Here is a 16672-nt window from a genome sequence, read left to right as displayed (position 1 = left end):
GATCCCCACTGTGCTGGGCTGAAGTGGGTGACAAGCAAATGACTGGTCCAGAATTGATCCAAGAAACAACAGACAAGATTTTTCAGATAAGGGATCGCCTTAAGACAGCGCGCGATAGACAGAAGAGCTACGCAGATGTGCGAAGGAAACCACTGGAATTTCGAGTAGGGGATAAAGTACTTTTGAAAGTCTCTCCATGGAAAGGAGTCCCCCGTTTCGGCAAGCGAGGAAAGTTGAATCCGCGCTACATTGGACCATTTGAGATCCTGGAAAGGATCGGTCCGGTTGCTTATAAACTCCGTTTACCCGCCGAACTCAGTGGAGTTCATGATACGTTTCATGTGTCCAACCTCAAAAAGTGTTTATCTGATGAAACGTTGATTTTACCGTTGGAAGAGATTCACATCGACAAACAACTGCACTTCGTAGAAGAGCCTATAGCCGTAACCGATTGGAAAGAACAAAAGTTGCGCAGAAGTCGAATCAAGTAAGTAAAGGTTCAATGGAACTCAAAGCGTGGGCCTGAATTCACTTGGGAAAGAGAAGATCAAATGCGCAAGAAATACCCACACCTCTTTCAGAGCATGGCTTCTGCCAGCAACGTCTCCTAAATTTCGGGACGAAATTCGCTTAACAGGGGGAGAATGTGACACCCGGTAAATTCCCAATCCCTTAAACCAAGTAATCAACCTAAATATTAGGTAATTATGTTATATGCGCCTTGCGCGAGCGCGCCATGTTAGTCAGCGCGTGCATTTGTTATGTGCGCCCTGCGCGAGCGCGCCATGTTAAGAACCAGCGTGGGCATATGTTATATGCGCCATGCGCGAATGTTTTGGCTTTATGTTTTCATGTACCTTAACGTTATGTTGTCTAATGGGTTGACCATCCCGCATGATGCTAAGGCGGGTGCATCCTAAATCGTTTATGCGCGTGCGGAAGGGAACTAACCTCCCCGCATGGCGGGAACATTGAGAGCTAGTTTGTCTGAAGCTCCAAGATGGAATTGACTTCAACATAACTGATCACTATGTTGAAATACCAAGACCACCTGGAGAATCTACAAATGAAACTCAATGTCCCTAACTGCGAGAAGGGTACGCACCTACCCGCAGCAAAGAAATGTCCTTCACGCAGAAAGCTATGCGCACAAAGTGATACGCACAGAACACTTAGTCTATTCTCCAGACGTAGGGAGATTGCTCCCGCCCAAAAGGAAACAGTAGCGTGTTTCAGAGATTTTTCACTTTTTACTGTACACTGACAAAAGTACCTGAAAAAGCACACAGTAACATGAAAAGTCAACTGTCAGCCACCCTATTCTCACCAACCCCAGACCTGCATGTCCTGACCAAATCAAATCAAAATCTTTTATCCACTACTCCACTTTTAAATAAATAATAATAATTTCCATACTTACACCTAGATATGAAAAGATTACAATCCCCTAAAGAAAGGGATTGTGTTCCCTTGAGTTTGCCTATAAATATGTAACCTAAGTTATCACCCAAACACACTTCAAGAACTGCAAACTTGCACTAATCATCTCCCAAGCATCCGTTGTTTTCATTTCCGATCCTGTTACTAGACCTTCAATTCCGAGGCCAACACCAAGAAAACCCGAATCTCGATTAATCCCTTAACAAGAACCACAGGTGAGTCTCACAGCCCCTATTCTCGCTGTTTTCACTGTTTTTAAACTGTTTTCGGGGCGAGGGACACGTACTTAAATAATGTTTTATCATGGTATACTTACAAGCTATGCAAGCGATTGTGTTTAAATTATATTTCATGATGAGCAATGCGAACGGTTATCTAAGGTTTTCGATGTGCGAGCGCTAGAACTCGAGTAAGTGATCACTTTACCATTGGAACTCTAAGGGTAGGGACTGCTGGTTTGATCCGCCCACTCGTAGGGGTCGCACCTCTTACACAGACGAGTGCCTAGTATGGTCATGGGGCAGTACTATGGGATTGAGCCCGCTCGTAGAGGTCGCTCCTCTTACGCAGACGAGCGCCTTGTTTTCCGGCACAACGTCCGCGCGTAACCCGCGGGACGGTATTACAGTATTATTCGCTCGTAGTGGCAGCGCCACTTACACAGACGAGCACGGCTTTTCAGAAATGTCCACGCGCAACCCGCGGGACGGTATTACTTATTTCGCTCGTAGTGGCAGCGCCACTTACACAGACGAGCACAGCTCCCAGAAATGTTCGCGCGTAACCCGCGGAACGATTTTATCAGAATATGTTGATAGAACTATGTTTTACCAAGCATGTGTTTTAATGATGCTATCAGAATTGTGTTTCAGAATGATTTGTATCAAGATTATGATGCAATACGATTTATCAAGTTACTAAAACTTGTGAACTCACTCAGTTTGTACTGATTCAAATGTTTTTACGTGTCTTTCAGGAGATAACTAGGTAGCGCATGGAGTCACACTTAGAGCACCTCACGCTGAACATCTAAAACTAGCTTTTTGGAAGATTTTAGTTCTATCCCTTCGATGCGCGTGGTTGTTCCCGCCGCGCAAGGGGATATGGCGTGGAAATCTTCAACAGTTTTATACTTGGATGTTTTTATGTAATTTTTAAACAATTTAATGTATTTGTATTAAACATTTCATGCGCAATGAAAATCTTTGAATGTTTGCAATGGCCCGTGCTTAATTATCAATCCCCACTCGCGCACGCCCGGCTGTTTCCGCCGTTCAGGGCCGGGTGTGACACTTAATGACTGAAATCATGTTCTATGTTTCAAAAATGTATCACGTTACGTCCTTTTACACTCACTCAGTTAAGTTTTTTCGTTAAATTTGGTCATGTGCAATGCACATGAGGGTATATTTGTAACTTCAAATTTTATTTAATAACAAAAAAATTATATTATAAATATAAATTACACACACACTAGTAATGGTGGCTGTGTGTTTTAGGTCGCAATCATCTAAGGAAAAAAAGCCCCTGTCAGTTTAATCTGACAGAGGCAAATCGTTGAGTAATTGGGGAATCAAAATTAGGGTTCTTGTTGGATTAGGTGATTCCGACCATGTCCGGGGTTCCGGAGAGATGAATTAGAAGGGAGTTGTAGAATGGTGGTGGTGGTTTGTGGCTTTTAGAGTTTTTGATTTTGTAATTATGAAGATTGAAGAGTATTGTGGATTTAGGGTTTTTAATGTGTGGATTTAGGGCTAAAGCAGCCGGCGGTGACTAGTAATGGTGGCTGTGGGTGGAGATGGCCGACGATGACTAGTAATGGTGGCTGTGGGTGGCGGATGACCAGATTTAATGGCCGGCGGTGCATGGTAATGATGGCTGTATGGTGGCGGGATGAACGGAGTATGGTGGCGGAGTGTGACAGCAGCGACAGGGGTAGTTTAGGGTTCTCAGGGGAGGTTGGATGGGATGATGATGATGGGTGGTGGCTGAGGTTGGATGGGATATTTGGGGAAGAAGATGGTGGGTTATGAATATTTGGGAAAGAAGATGGGTTAAAAAGAAAAAAAAAACTTTCATTTATTTAAAGCCCAAGATTTTAAGTCAACTACACAAATGACACTTGAGAGGGTAAAAACACTAAATTGTCCTCACATGAGGTGCACATGACTGGATTTAACGAGAAAAACTAACCCTCGTTAGTGAAAAGGACGAACCGTGCAACGTTTTTTGAACATAAGTGATGTTTTATGTCATTAAGTTTGCCAAAGGACGTCAATTGAAAAACCGTGCAAACATAAACGACGTCTTTTACCATTTTTTCTATACTCTGTAATATTTGTTTAAAGTAAGCAATTATTATTATTATTATTGATTTCATATTGTTATGCTGCCCAAATCTCCTCTCAATCACTAGACTAAACGTATTCAAGCTTTACCTAATCATCAGATCATATCAAGTGACTAGATCATGATATTAATCGTATAATTAGTAATAGTATTCATACGGACATGGTTTCTCAGCTTCCTAAATAACAATAAAAATAGGTCAAAGTGATACAAATTCTTAGTTTGCATGAATTAAACCGCTACACATACCTGATCACATGAAGAGTATTCACATTTAAAATCAAGTCTTTTTTGTAAGCAATCTTCATGTGTACTACATCATTCACATGAATCCTTAAAATGAGATCTCTTGCTTACTGGATGCCCACATAACGAACAATGAGGAATCTTATACATTAGTCAAATTAGGCGTATTAGGAACACATATTACAATATATAAACCTAATTTTAAACTCTAAATTAAAAAATATCTATTGAAAAAAATCATATGATTAAACTATTAAAACATCATATCGATTAACCGATAATTAAAAAAAATCATACTTTTAAACCCTAAATAGATTAAAATATAAACGATTAATAGGAATCGATTAAATATCAAATCTACTAACAATTAGTATAAAAATCATGCAATTAATCCCTAAATCCAAAATAGTGAATCGGTTTGATGTTGTTTTTTATAAAAATTTCTTTGTAACGATGCCGACTAAATCAGGTATACCCTAACCGGTAGACAATAGTTACGTTATATTTAATGTCGGGTACATGAATTACCATAGTAATTATACGAGAATAAATGGTTCACTGTATTGATTGTACGTGAATATATAATTCATCGTATTGAATATGCGATTAATCGATCGATAGTTATTGAAACCCGAACGAATCGAGGGTTCAATTATAGACGATATATATGATATTTAGTGTTGTTTACGAAGTATTAAAGCTTCGGGTTAAGTGAATTAAAGCACAGAAAAAGGAGTTTCGATTTAATGGTACGTAGGTACGTTAAACGAAACCTTTAATACCAAACCAAGCAAGAGACGATCGATCAAGCTGAAAAAGATGCGCAATTATTAATAATATGATGTTTTAAGTTAATAAATGTCATGGTTTAAGATTTTAAAGTTTGTAAATTGGTTTTATATAAATTTCATTTTTTAGGCCGAAAACGACCGTTTTAGCCTCGTTTTAAGCCGAATTAAACATTTAACCGAAAAACGAACTGAACCAGATTATCCAAAACATTATCCGGATTGTGAATATCCAAACATGTGGCTAGAAATGGAGAGGTGGGTCCCACCCCACCCCTCTCATCTTTCCGATCGGAATTAAGGGTGTAACACCCATTCATTTGTTATTTTTTTTAACAAACAATTGCAACATTTCTTCTCCTCTCCAAATCATGAACAAAAAAACACGAGATTTTAGCAAGAAAACCGAGGTAAACATCGAGTTATTTACGTGTTCATCTTCGTTTCTTGAGTTTATTTGCAAGAAAATGATGTTTCAAAGATGAAAACTGAGTCTTGCATGATCAAGTGATGTATATGGGTTATACAAGGGATCTTGGTCCAAGAAAGGAGTTAAGCGAACCAAAAACGAATTTTTACGGTTTAAACTTTAGTTTTGAAACAATAACCGAAACTATAGTGTAAGAGGCTTGATTGTGAGTGTAACTTGCTTGGTATTGTGGTATGTTGGTTGTAGGTTCTGTATTTAGTGGTAGATAAGGCGGAAAGACGAGTGTGTAGCTTGTAGTGGCGGAAAACAAAAGGTATATTCGGTTTATGTTCGGTTATGGATTTTTGGACAGATTGTGGATGGTTTAGAGTTAGGTCATGAAATTTTACAGAGGTGTTAAATACATGAAAATATGAGTTATGTGAAAAGTTGGTAATTTTTGGACAAAGGATGAATATTTGGTGAATTTAATGCTCGGTTGTGGCCAAAAATGGTGAAAAATAGTTAAATATCATGAAAAATTTTGGAAAATTCCAGATAAACTCTTTATAACATGTATAAGTCACACACAAAATTTTAGGTCAGTTGGAGAAGTCTAAGTAGGCTTTTCGGTTAAACGAGTTCTAGGGTTTTCTAGCTCGGTTTTAGTGAAAATGGCATGTAAAAAGAGATTTTGGTTCTGGAAAAAAATTACAGGGGACTATGGGGATGGCAGGGGTCATCCAGGAAAAATTTGGGATTTTTCTAAGATCGTTTGGTATTTACGACATATTTAGTGTTTAAATGGTGTTTAAAAATAGATAAATAAATTTTAAATATAAAAATTAATTCTGGAAATATTTTTATAAAATTCCCCACTGTCAAAAAGTGATTTGTGCAAAATTTCAAGATCCGAGACTAAACGGATAATTATTTGTGCTAAAAAGAAAATAAAAACAAACTTTTAAAGCTTAAAACGCGTAAACCGGTAAAGTTCGCCTAAACGAACTGACTGGTGTATAAATACCCTAAAAATGAACTATTTTCATATAACTGAGTTAAATGTAAATCATCCGAAAATAATTCGGATGATTTAGGTAATTTATTCCGATTTAACGGTTTCCGATACACTAAGGACGGAAACGGGTCCCGCGGCCAAACGGGGCGTCTAAACCGAGCTTTAATTTCACATCTTTAATTAAATTATCAGTCAACAACTATTTTCGGGTCTTGTGTGACCAAACTCATTTTGAAACGTTAAAACGGATAACCGCGCTAGGCACGCAAAACGGGGAAAACAAACTAATATTAATTTTGACTACTGAACTCTAAACGATATCACAATTTGAGTCCGGAGAAGTGTTTCTGGGTTAACATTGCCCCCAGAATGGGTACAGTACTGGGTTAACAGTGTCCCCATATGTCCCTAGAAGTGTTTCTGGGTTAACATTGCCCCCGGAATGTGTACAGTACTGGGTTAACAGTGTCCCCAGATGTACCGGTTAACACGGTTAAAGCTATATTAATAGTGATTGTACAGTAACGATCGTAGGGATCATATTACAGATTGGACGTGTTAACTGATAATGACTGTTGTTACCTGCTTGCATGTGCTAAGGTGAGTTTCACGAGCCCCTTTTTCTGAATTGTTTTTAAATATTTTCCCGGGGCGGAAGCATGTTACTACAGAAATGTTTAAGTACATACTGAACGCATTGATTTGCGTGTATTTACATATATTTTATTGTACGGGAATCGTACGGAAATGTACTGAGATGGTAATTGTCTGAGTTGCTAACATTCTAAGGCCCCGGAACACGAGTGATTAACTGAAAGCCGGTAGATTGTGAATAGTACTATTGGTCTGACAAACCCAACTGGTCCGGCAAGGATTTGCTGATGTTTCCCAGCCAGTTGCACATGTCTATTTTGTTGTTATATATTTTTGCTATGTAATGTTAGACCATAGCGGTTTGGGGCAGGTCCGTGGGCGAGTATGCCACGGGGGTTGTGTGTGGATAGTCAGAGGTTTCACTTGTGGGCTCAGCATATTACATCGATAATATTATATTTTGATATTGATTTATCATGGTTTACTCGAATTGTGAAACTCACCAACTATTCGTAGTTGACCCGTTTTCTCACATGCTTTTCAGGTACGATTAAGATGAAGTGTTTGCTTACGTGCTAAGTGCTTGATGTGTGTAAGATTTGCGTGCGGGATGTTATGATACATTATATTAAATAGAATTATGTATCGTATTGTATGATGTGTGTATCACCTAGACGGTAACGAAATATGAGATAAATGTAATTTGAAGTATATTAATGTATTCCGTTTTCTTTATAAACAATGTGGTTGATATCAGAGGTGTCTGTTGCATCCCGTTTACATTTCCGCTGCGGTTACGGGGTGTTACAGAACTTGGTATCAGAGCCATTGGTTATAAAGAATTAGGATGTCTTTAAAAGATATCTAAAATATAACCAGTAGCTCAAGTATTATAGGATCTGAATTCAACTAATAATATATAGTGACGGGATCTGGATGAACTTGGATGGACAAGTGAGTTATTATGGTCCGGAACATAATAACAGACTTGTCCGCACGAGGGAATTCAGGGGAAGTCACTGGGTACATTAATAGGTAAAAATGGCAACATATGTGTAAAATATATAATATTATTTATACGTGCTAATGTGTATATATATGTACATATCTTGTGGTTACATGTATTGAGAAATAGAACCCGGATAAGGAACCGGGAGATAAAATAATAAAAGTACCGAGGATGCTGAAATTTCTAGAGCATCGGTTGATGATAAGTCTGACTTATCGGGCCATAGTTATGATAGTACCAAGTTAGATCTCCCGTTTGACATTAACCAGAAATATCTAGTAACCGTCACTCCCAACCAAAACTGATAAATCCCTTACCCTACCAACACGGTACCGTATATCCTATAACCCCTTATGTTCACCTGAACCGCCGACCCTCACGTACGAACGGACCTGTACCTGAACCCATTCTTATTCCATTAAGGTAAAAAAAATATATATATATATATAAATATATATATAAATAAATAAATAAAATAAAAAAAATAAAAATAATAATAATAATAAATTTGATAATAAAGGAGCAGATAAAATAATATACAGAAATATATATGTGTATTTCTCACTCTCAAACATATGAGACAGACCACCTCCAGATCGAGAATTACCGATTTTTGCGAGCCTAGAACGCCTGAGGACATTGACTGAGCAAGTGATAGAGTTTCCCATAATAGTAATTGATAATATTTGAAGGCAACATGGGTTGCGCGATTACCTTGAACCGTGCAACTCCCTATGTTATCCTTACATCCGCTAGATGCCTATACCCATGTATACTCGAATAGAATGATTACCCATACACAAAGAGGGTGTGGAATCATTATAGCATAGATGGTTGTTCGTTCGTAGGTGGTATACCGTGTATGCCGGATATACAAATAGACACGGATATTATAACTCCGTGGTACGTAATCGTTTGGTGCTCACGGTGAGCATGTACCGGTTATGCTGACATGCAGAAGGATATTGAAATCAAACATATTAAACATTAATCTTTGTTGAGAAAGATCTATATGTCAGTTGGTGACAAGGGTTATGGAACATATTTAAACGTTAACCGACGTCAGGTTAAGTCCATATGTTATTATATTTGTGGGACATATATACTAGATACTGGTATGTGTAATATGTATGATAATATTTGGTGTGTATGTGTACCTGCTGTTATGATTGAGCTAGTAACGAGTTATACGGTGAGATTAGCATTGATTACTGCGTATGGGATGGGTACGGCAGAATGACATAAAAAGAGTAACTCCAATGATGGAGATTGACATGATTCAGTTGATTGCTCAAAGATAGCAGATGATGATACCGAATGTCGTATCACAGATCACTGCTAGTGTTGATGCAAATGTGATCGCATAATTATAGATCGAGCAATCACATGAATATGAATATTTCAACTCTTAGTGGTATTACTAAGAGTGATAATGTCCCACCGAATACTATTATGACAACAAGTATTAGTTATAAACTAAACATGAATAGTAGTCGTAATGAATTAGATCCGGTATGAAGGATATGTTTGTTGGTTGTATTAAGGAAATTATTAATAGTTTACTGATGTTAAGGGGAGGAATAGATTAGCGAGTGGATAGAAAAGATCGAAATGGTTAAGGATATTGGTAAGAGTCTAGAACATTGTGTAGTGGAATAAGCTACAGATATGTTGGTAGATTATGTTGTATCGTGATGGAACACGATGGTACAAAATTATAGTTAGAAAATTTTTACTCAGACGATATGGTCAGAATTTAAAATTCTTGTGCTAGAGCACTTTTATTCGAGTAATTAAGTTCAGAGATTGGAAACTGAGCTAGGGAAGATAGAAATGTTGTGTGCTGATCGCTTAGAACACGCTAATCGTTTGAAGGAATTGTCATGTCTGGTAACATGGCTAACTACTCCTGAAACTAAGCGGAGTGAGCGCTATATTGGGGACTAACTCCATCGATAAGGAGTATAGTCAACCCTGTAAAATATACAACCTTTGGAAGGGTTGTGTCACAAGCCAGCATTGATATATTTGACTCTATGGGAAGCGGACTGGAAGGACGTTAGGTGAGACGTCGAGTGTTAAAGAAGAGAAATGATAAAGGTATAGTGCAAGATAGGCTTTTGAATAAGTAGGTATGTCCTACAACCCAGAATTATACTAAGACTAGTTCTGGTGTGAAAACATGAACCGCATGAAGGGTCCTTCCCTAAATGTGGAAAATATGGTCATCGGCAGGAAGAAGAATGTCGAGTGATAGTAGACCACAGGTGTGGTAAAGATGGACGTAATGCCCTAATTGTAGAACCAATTGAAACCATGTGAACCGGCAACCCCAACCCATTCGTGTACAACCACTCCGAACCCAACAACTTCAATAGCAATCCATCCAAAGAAATCAAATTATGCCAAACAGTTGTACTTGCTATGAATGTGGCAGTACAGAACGTTTCAAGAGAAATTGCCCAAAGTTGAACCAAGGTGTCATTGGAAGACGAACCTCATGACAAGCATCAACCTTTGATCAAGCAAGGAGCCGTGCTTTTGTGAGTAATTCGAATAAAGCACGTCATGATCCAAAGGTGGTATTAAGTACGTTGTAGTTTTAAATCAATAGACTTCAGTGATCTTTTTACGGTCGTCGATAGAAGTTAGTTCCTGTTAATCTCCTATCATTTGGAAAGATACCGATTAGTGAAACTATAGAACCCTATATTGTAGAATCGCTAACGGTAAACCCCTAATGGTTAACTAAATTGTTCGGAGTTGTCCTATTATTCTGAACGATTAACCTTTCCTTATTGACATTCGACCTGTAAAGTTAAGAAGTTTTGACGTAATAGTTAACATGGATTGGCTAACTCAACATGAAGCTGAAATCAAATATGAAAAGAAGATGATTAGAAGCTCTCTTTTGGACGATGAAGCGATTAGATACAGAGAAAAGTGTACGATTTATAAGAAAACATATAGAAGATATCCCGGCGGTACGCGAATTTCCACAAGTTTTCCCAGAAGAACTTCCTGGATTACCGCCAACCCGACGGGTCGAATTCAGAATCGATTTAATGCCTCAAGCTGGCCCTGTTGCTAAAGCACCCTACCGACTTACACCAACTGAAGTGCAAGAATTATTGGATAAGGTTTTATACGACCTAGTTAGTCACCATGGGGTGCACCAGTGTTATTTGGGAAATGAGGGACGGAAGTGTTAGGATATGTATTGATTAGGGAGAATTGAATAAAGTGACGATCAAGAATAGGTATTCACTTCTTCGAAGTAAATGATCTGTTTAACCAACTACAAGGGGCGATTTATTCTTATAAAATTGATCTTAGATATAGTTATCACCAAATGAAAAATCCAAGAGGAGGACATTGCAACAACAGCGTTTCGGACTCGCTACGGCCATTACGAGTTCTTAGTTATACCTTTCGGGCTAACAAATGCGCCGGCAGTGTTCATGGACCTCATGAATCGGGTCTGTAAGCCCTACCTCGACAAATTCGTCATCGTGTTTATTGATGATATTTTGATCTACTCGAAAAGTAAAGAAGAGCACGAGCAACACTTAAGAATAATTTTAGAGCTTCTGAATCAGGAAAAGTTGTATGCAAAATTCTCCAAGTGTGACTTCTGGTTACAAGAAGTGCAATTCCCCGATCACGTTGTAAACCACCAAGGAATACACGTTGATCCGAGTAAGGTTGAAGCAATTAAGAATTGGCAAGCGCCTAAAACGCCAAAGGAAATCCGCCAATTCTTAGGCTTAACTGGATATTATCGTCGATTTATAGAGAACTTTTCCAGCATCGCCCAACCTTTAACTCTCCTAACTCAAAAGGATCGAAAGTATGAATGGGGAGAAGAGCAGGAAACGGCGTTTCAAACGCTAAAACAAAAATTGTGCCAAGCGCCGATTTTAAGTCTCCCCGATGGAGACGATGGTTTTGTCGCGTATTGTGACGCATCGCGTAGAGGGTCAGGATGCGTGTTGATGCAGAATAATAAGGTTATAGCCTATGCTTCTCGACAGTTAAAAGTACACGAGAAAAATTACACTACTCACGACTTAGAACTGGGAGCGGTTATCTTCGCACTTAAAATCTGGAGACATTATCTCTATGGTACGAAGTGCACCATCTTCACCGATCATAAAAGTTTGCAGCACATATTCGATCAGAAAGAATTGAATATGAGGCAATGAAGATGGGTCGAGTTGTTAAGCGATTACGACTGTGACATCCGTTATCACCCCGGCAAGGCTAACGTCGTAGCCGATGCCTTGAGTAGGAAAGATCGGGTTAAGCCATTGCGAGTGCGAGCACTGGGGGTGATAGTCCAGTCGAACCTTTCGGACTTGGTTTGAGTCGCTCAACGTGAGGCGTTGAAAGAGGTACAATTGGAAAAGGAGGGACTTTACGGCAATGAGAAGAATTTCGAACAGCGCGGGGACGAAATTCTCTACTTCAAAAAAAAATCGGGTTTGGATCCCGACCCTCCATGACCTTCGTGAATTAATCATGGACGAAGCGCATAGATCGAAATATTCCATACATCCGGGATCGGATAAGATGTACAAGGATGTGAAGGAGATCTACTGGTGGCCGGGTATGAAAAAGGACATAGCAACGTATGTCGGTAAGTGTACGACTTGTGCGAGAGTTAAGGCGGAGCACCAGAAACCCTCGGGGATGTTACAACAACCGGAAATTCCCGAGTGGAAGTGGGAGCAAATCACGATGGATTTTGTGACATATCTCCCTAAGACGTCCTTAGGACATGATGCAATTTGGGTAATCACGGATCGATTAACCAATCCTCGCATTTCATCCCATTCCATGACGATTACCACAATGAATTCTCGCCCAAATTCATGATGGTGAAATGGTATCTCATCGTGGAGTACCATTTTCAATTATCTCAGATCGAAATAGTCATCCTACTTCCATTATTGGAAGGCGTGGAAGGAAGCATCGAGAGCTTGAAACTTTCCATGGGTGAAGTAATTATTGTAGGTTCCCGGACGGATCTTACATGGGATATCGCTATCTACGTAGGTGCGGAATCCCTGCGTAGGTAGTTACGAGCGTAGAATACGTAAAACAATCACACGCGATACAAACGAACACGTTATATAATATAACTTGAAACACGTCTATTACAGACTCTATCTCTCGTCTATAGACTTACTCAATTACACGTGATTAACCAAAACTCCTCTTCTTAACCGTAAACCCGTAGGCTATATAAATACACGACAACTTCGCCTCAGGCGAAGTTGTCAGTAACTTCGCTCGTTGAACAAGTTCGCCTAGGCGAACTTGTCGACAACTTCGCTTGTTCAACAAGTTCGCCTAAGCGAACTTGTTGACAACTTCGCTTACATACATAAACATAAACTTAAACATAATTACATTACAGACTCGATTACAAACGCTAGACTATGAACTACTGACATTTATGTACCAACAGACTCCCCCTTGGCAGTAGCTTCATATCTTGATCTTCAAAGCTTGTGTCTTGTAATCTCTCGTCTTCTCTCTTCATCTCTTCAAGCATGCACTCCCTGTCTAACACATACAGAAACCAACTTCTGGTACTTCTTAGCTTCCTCTTTCCAAGCAGGAATGTAGAAAATCTTCTTAGCATGTAGTACCTGCAAGTCAGCTTGAGACAGATTGACTAAGTGCATAGGATCATACACTCTCATGATCTCTTGCTCATCTTCATCCTACATGACCGCTTCAGCAGTTTCACAATCCACGTACCACCACTTCAAGTCTTTCAAGACGTTCTTGGGCATCACCTTCATCGGCACTTCTTTTAAATGACGGACTGGTTTATACTTCATAACCATCCATGGTTTGCCGTCTGCCCTCATCCCTCTATCTTTGTCTTCTACTAATTTCCCTTTCTGAGGCTTCAGAAGTTCAAACTTTTTATCTTTAATGGCCTCCTTCCAAACAATTTTCCCAATTACTCTCGCCATGTTATCATCACTTCTGTTTATCAGCCCCAGTCTTGCTAAGTCTTTCACCTCACACTCCGGTAAGGTATTCAGGGATCTTAACATCTTCTTGAAGTACTGAATGCCGTCGTAACGTTTGATCACAAATAGTTTCAACTCTTCATCGTACAACCAGCATATGATTCCCTTCTTTGATTCTGCATATCCCTTTATATTATACGACTTTTTGAACATCGTCGGTACTGCTGGCTTCTTCGTCTTTACAAACCACTGAGCGCAGCCTTCCTTCCAGTTTGGCTGATCTTCCCACTCAGTGTTGTCAACCACAGCATCTTCACATATAGTCGACTGTTCAACCACAGGGATCTCATGCTCTACATTTTTTTCAACAATCTCTCCTTCATCTATCACATTCTCAACCACAATTTCTGCGCCAATCTTTTCAATCTCATCGATTGGCAGAACATCATCTTCATTTATCAACTCATCATCCTCTAACATATCGTCTATCTCTTTCAGCGCATCAATCATATCATCAACAATCTCAACATCTTCAACCACATCCACATCATCACCAACAGCAACCACATCATCACCAGATGCAGACTCCCCCTCAGCTGTGGAAGCCCCAAGAGCTATAGTAGTTCTTGGCAACTCACCACCTGCATCTTTCGATGCATTGGGATCATCGTCTCGGTCTTCTCTTCTTTTGTTCCTCAGCTCATCTCCTCTACAGCTCATCTCCCCCTGAGATGCCAAGAACACCTTCAAGGCATATATAACTTTCCCGTGCTCAACCAGGAGGGATGCCTGCAGTTGATTTGCTTCCACTAGGCTTTGAATAGTCTTGGACTGCTCAGCTACAATCCGCTCTAGTGAAGCTATTCGTTCCGAGTCTGAAGTGGGCGTGACCGCAGGTGGTACCGTACCCGATAACCCTGCAGTAGTGGTGACCGTAGACTCGACAAATCGTGCTACTACCACCGATGGAGTAAGCGTTTGAGGTGGTAGAGACACAATTGCTGGAGTCGACGTCTGGACGGCCGTGATCGATGGAATGTCAGCCGACGATGTAGCCACTACGGGAACAACCGTAGCGCTTGTACTCGATACCTGCACAGAGGTAGGAACAATGGACATACCAGACAGGGCAGGTGGAGCAAAACGTACCAACCGTGAAGTCTCTCCAGCTCCTACACCCATACCTGTCCTTTCCCTTCGTGAACGCTTTCTCACCAGCTGCACAGCTTCTTCTTCATCATCTTCCTCGTCGTCGTCGTCAACAGTTCTCTTTTGTTTCCCAACTGTTCTCTCATGCGTTACCATCATCCTTCTAGCCTCTTCCAACACATCATCAAAATCAGCTTGTGGACCCGAGACTTGAATATTCTCTTGTGGATCAACTCGGTCCATATCAAACAATCCTTGCCCGCCGAACATGGCGTCAAGGTCAATCTCTGCAGCTGACACAACAGCAGACACAGCAGGCGCAGCTGATACAGCCTGGGGTGCTGCCGCCTGTTGTGGTCTTGGGTCTCTGAACTCGTCCCCTGCCGCAGGCACATACTCCGGGTTTATAAGGTACCCAAAGAGCGGAGTATGCCTGGGACGCAGCTCAGGCTTGCTTCGTGCGCTGGAAGTGCGACACTGTGCAAAGATACGTTTTGTCACACTTTCCACGTATCGAATAGGGCGTCGTTGAGGCAGCGTCGGAGCCACATGATTGAAAATCATCTGTAGGAATCGTGGATACATTGTAAACCGCTCACGCGCCACAGCCCTTCGTTGCCTATCGATCTCGTAAAAGATCATCTGGCTGAAAGAATATCTTTTATTATAAGTCAACGCAGTCATAGCAGACTGCATTGTCGCACCCATACCATCAGTGCCTGCCTTCCGTCCTGACATACATACGATCATGACGTGCATAAGGAAGCGCCACTGATCTAAAAGGAATCCCTTCCTCCGTTGAGTGTCCCCTAAGGGACCAGAATACCCCATCCTGAGGAACGCCCCATCACGGAATGGCGCAACAAACTCCGTTGGGTCATCCCTCGTCTCTTCACCAAACCGCAACGCCACCCGTATTTGTTCAGAAGAAAACTGAACAACTTGACCGTTTACGGTGGCTCGCATAACCGGGGGCTCAACCCGGCAATCGTACTCTACCGTCTGCCAAAAGTCTTCAATATTCGGTAGGGAAATAGGCAGGGTAGTTGTTATTGCGTGATATATCCGTGAGCGCAGGAGAAAAGTAATTATCTCCCTGTAGTCCTCCACGCCCTTTGCATCTGGGTCAAGTGTTATGAACTGGTTATGAGCTGGGAAGAATTGTCTGTGATCATCACCGTCATCACCTGCACCTCCTGCACTTCCAACAGCAGCCATATCTGCACTAAACGAACCAAGTTAGATAAACGTTTAAGTTGTACACAAGTTCGCTTGATTACCAGGAGCGAAGTTGTGATCAAACCTGTATAGGCGAAGTTAAAGGTGAGGCGAAGTTGGGAACAACTTCGCTTCATCTTTAAGTTCGTCTAATTAATTTTAAGTAAAATGGTCACTAACTTCGCCTCTTCACAACATCGCCTCAGGCGAAGATAAGGGTTAGGCGAAATTAAGCCTCAGGCGAAGTTGCGGATAACTTCGCCTCAGGCGAAACTAATCGTCAGGCGAAGTTGAGGATAACTTCGCCGAAACCCTAACTTCGCCTGAACTGAATCGGCGACTGTTAGCATTCCAAACATCCGGAAATCCGATGTTTCGGTAAAATTGACGATGAATAACTCAATAACACTTGGTTTTAAGGTTATGTGGACGAAAAGTTTGTCCATGAACACGTTAATCACA

The sequence above is a fragment of the Bidens hawaiensis genome, unplaced genomic scaffold, assembly GCF_021521415.1.
Source record: "Bidens hawaiensis isolate Kalapana, Puna unplaced genomic scaffold, B.hawaiensis_p1.1 tig00013292_1, whole genome shotgun sequence".
Classification (NCBI taxonomy): Eukaryota; Viridiplantae; Streptophyta; class Magnoliopsida; order Asterales; family Asteraceae; genus Bidens; species Bidens hawaiensis.
The sequence above is the reverse complement of the archived record's forward strand: the minus strand, read 5'-3'. Positions refer to the sequence as shown.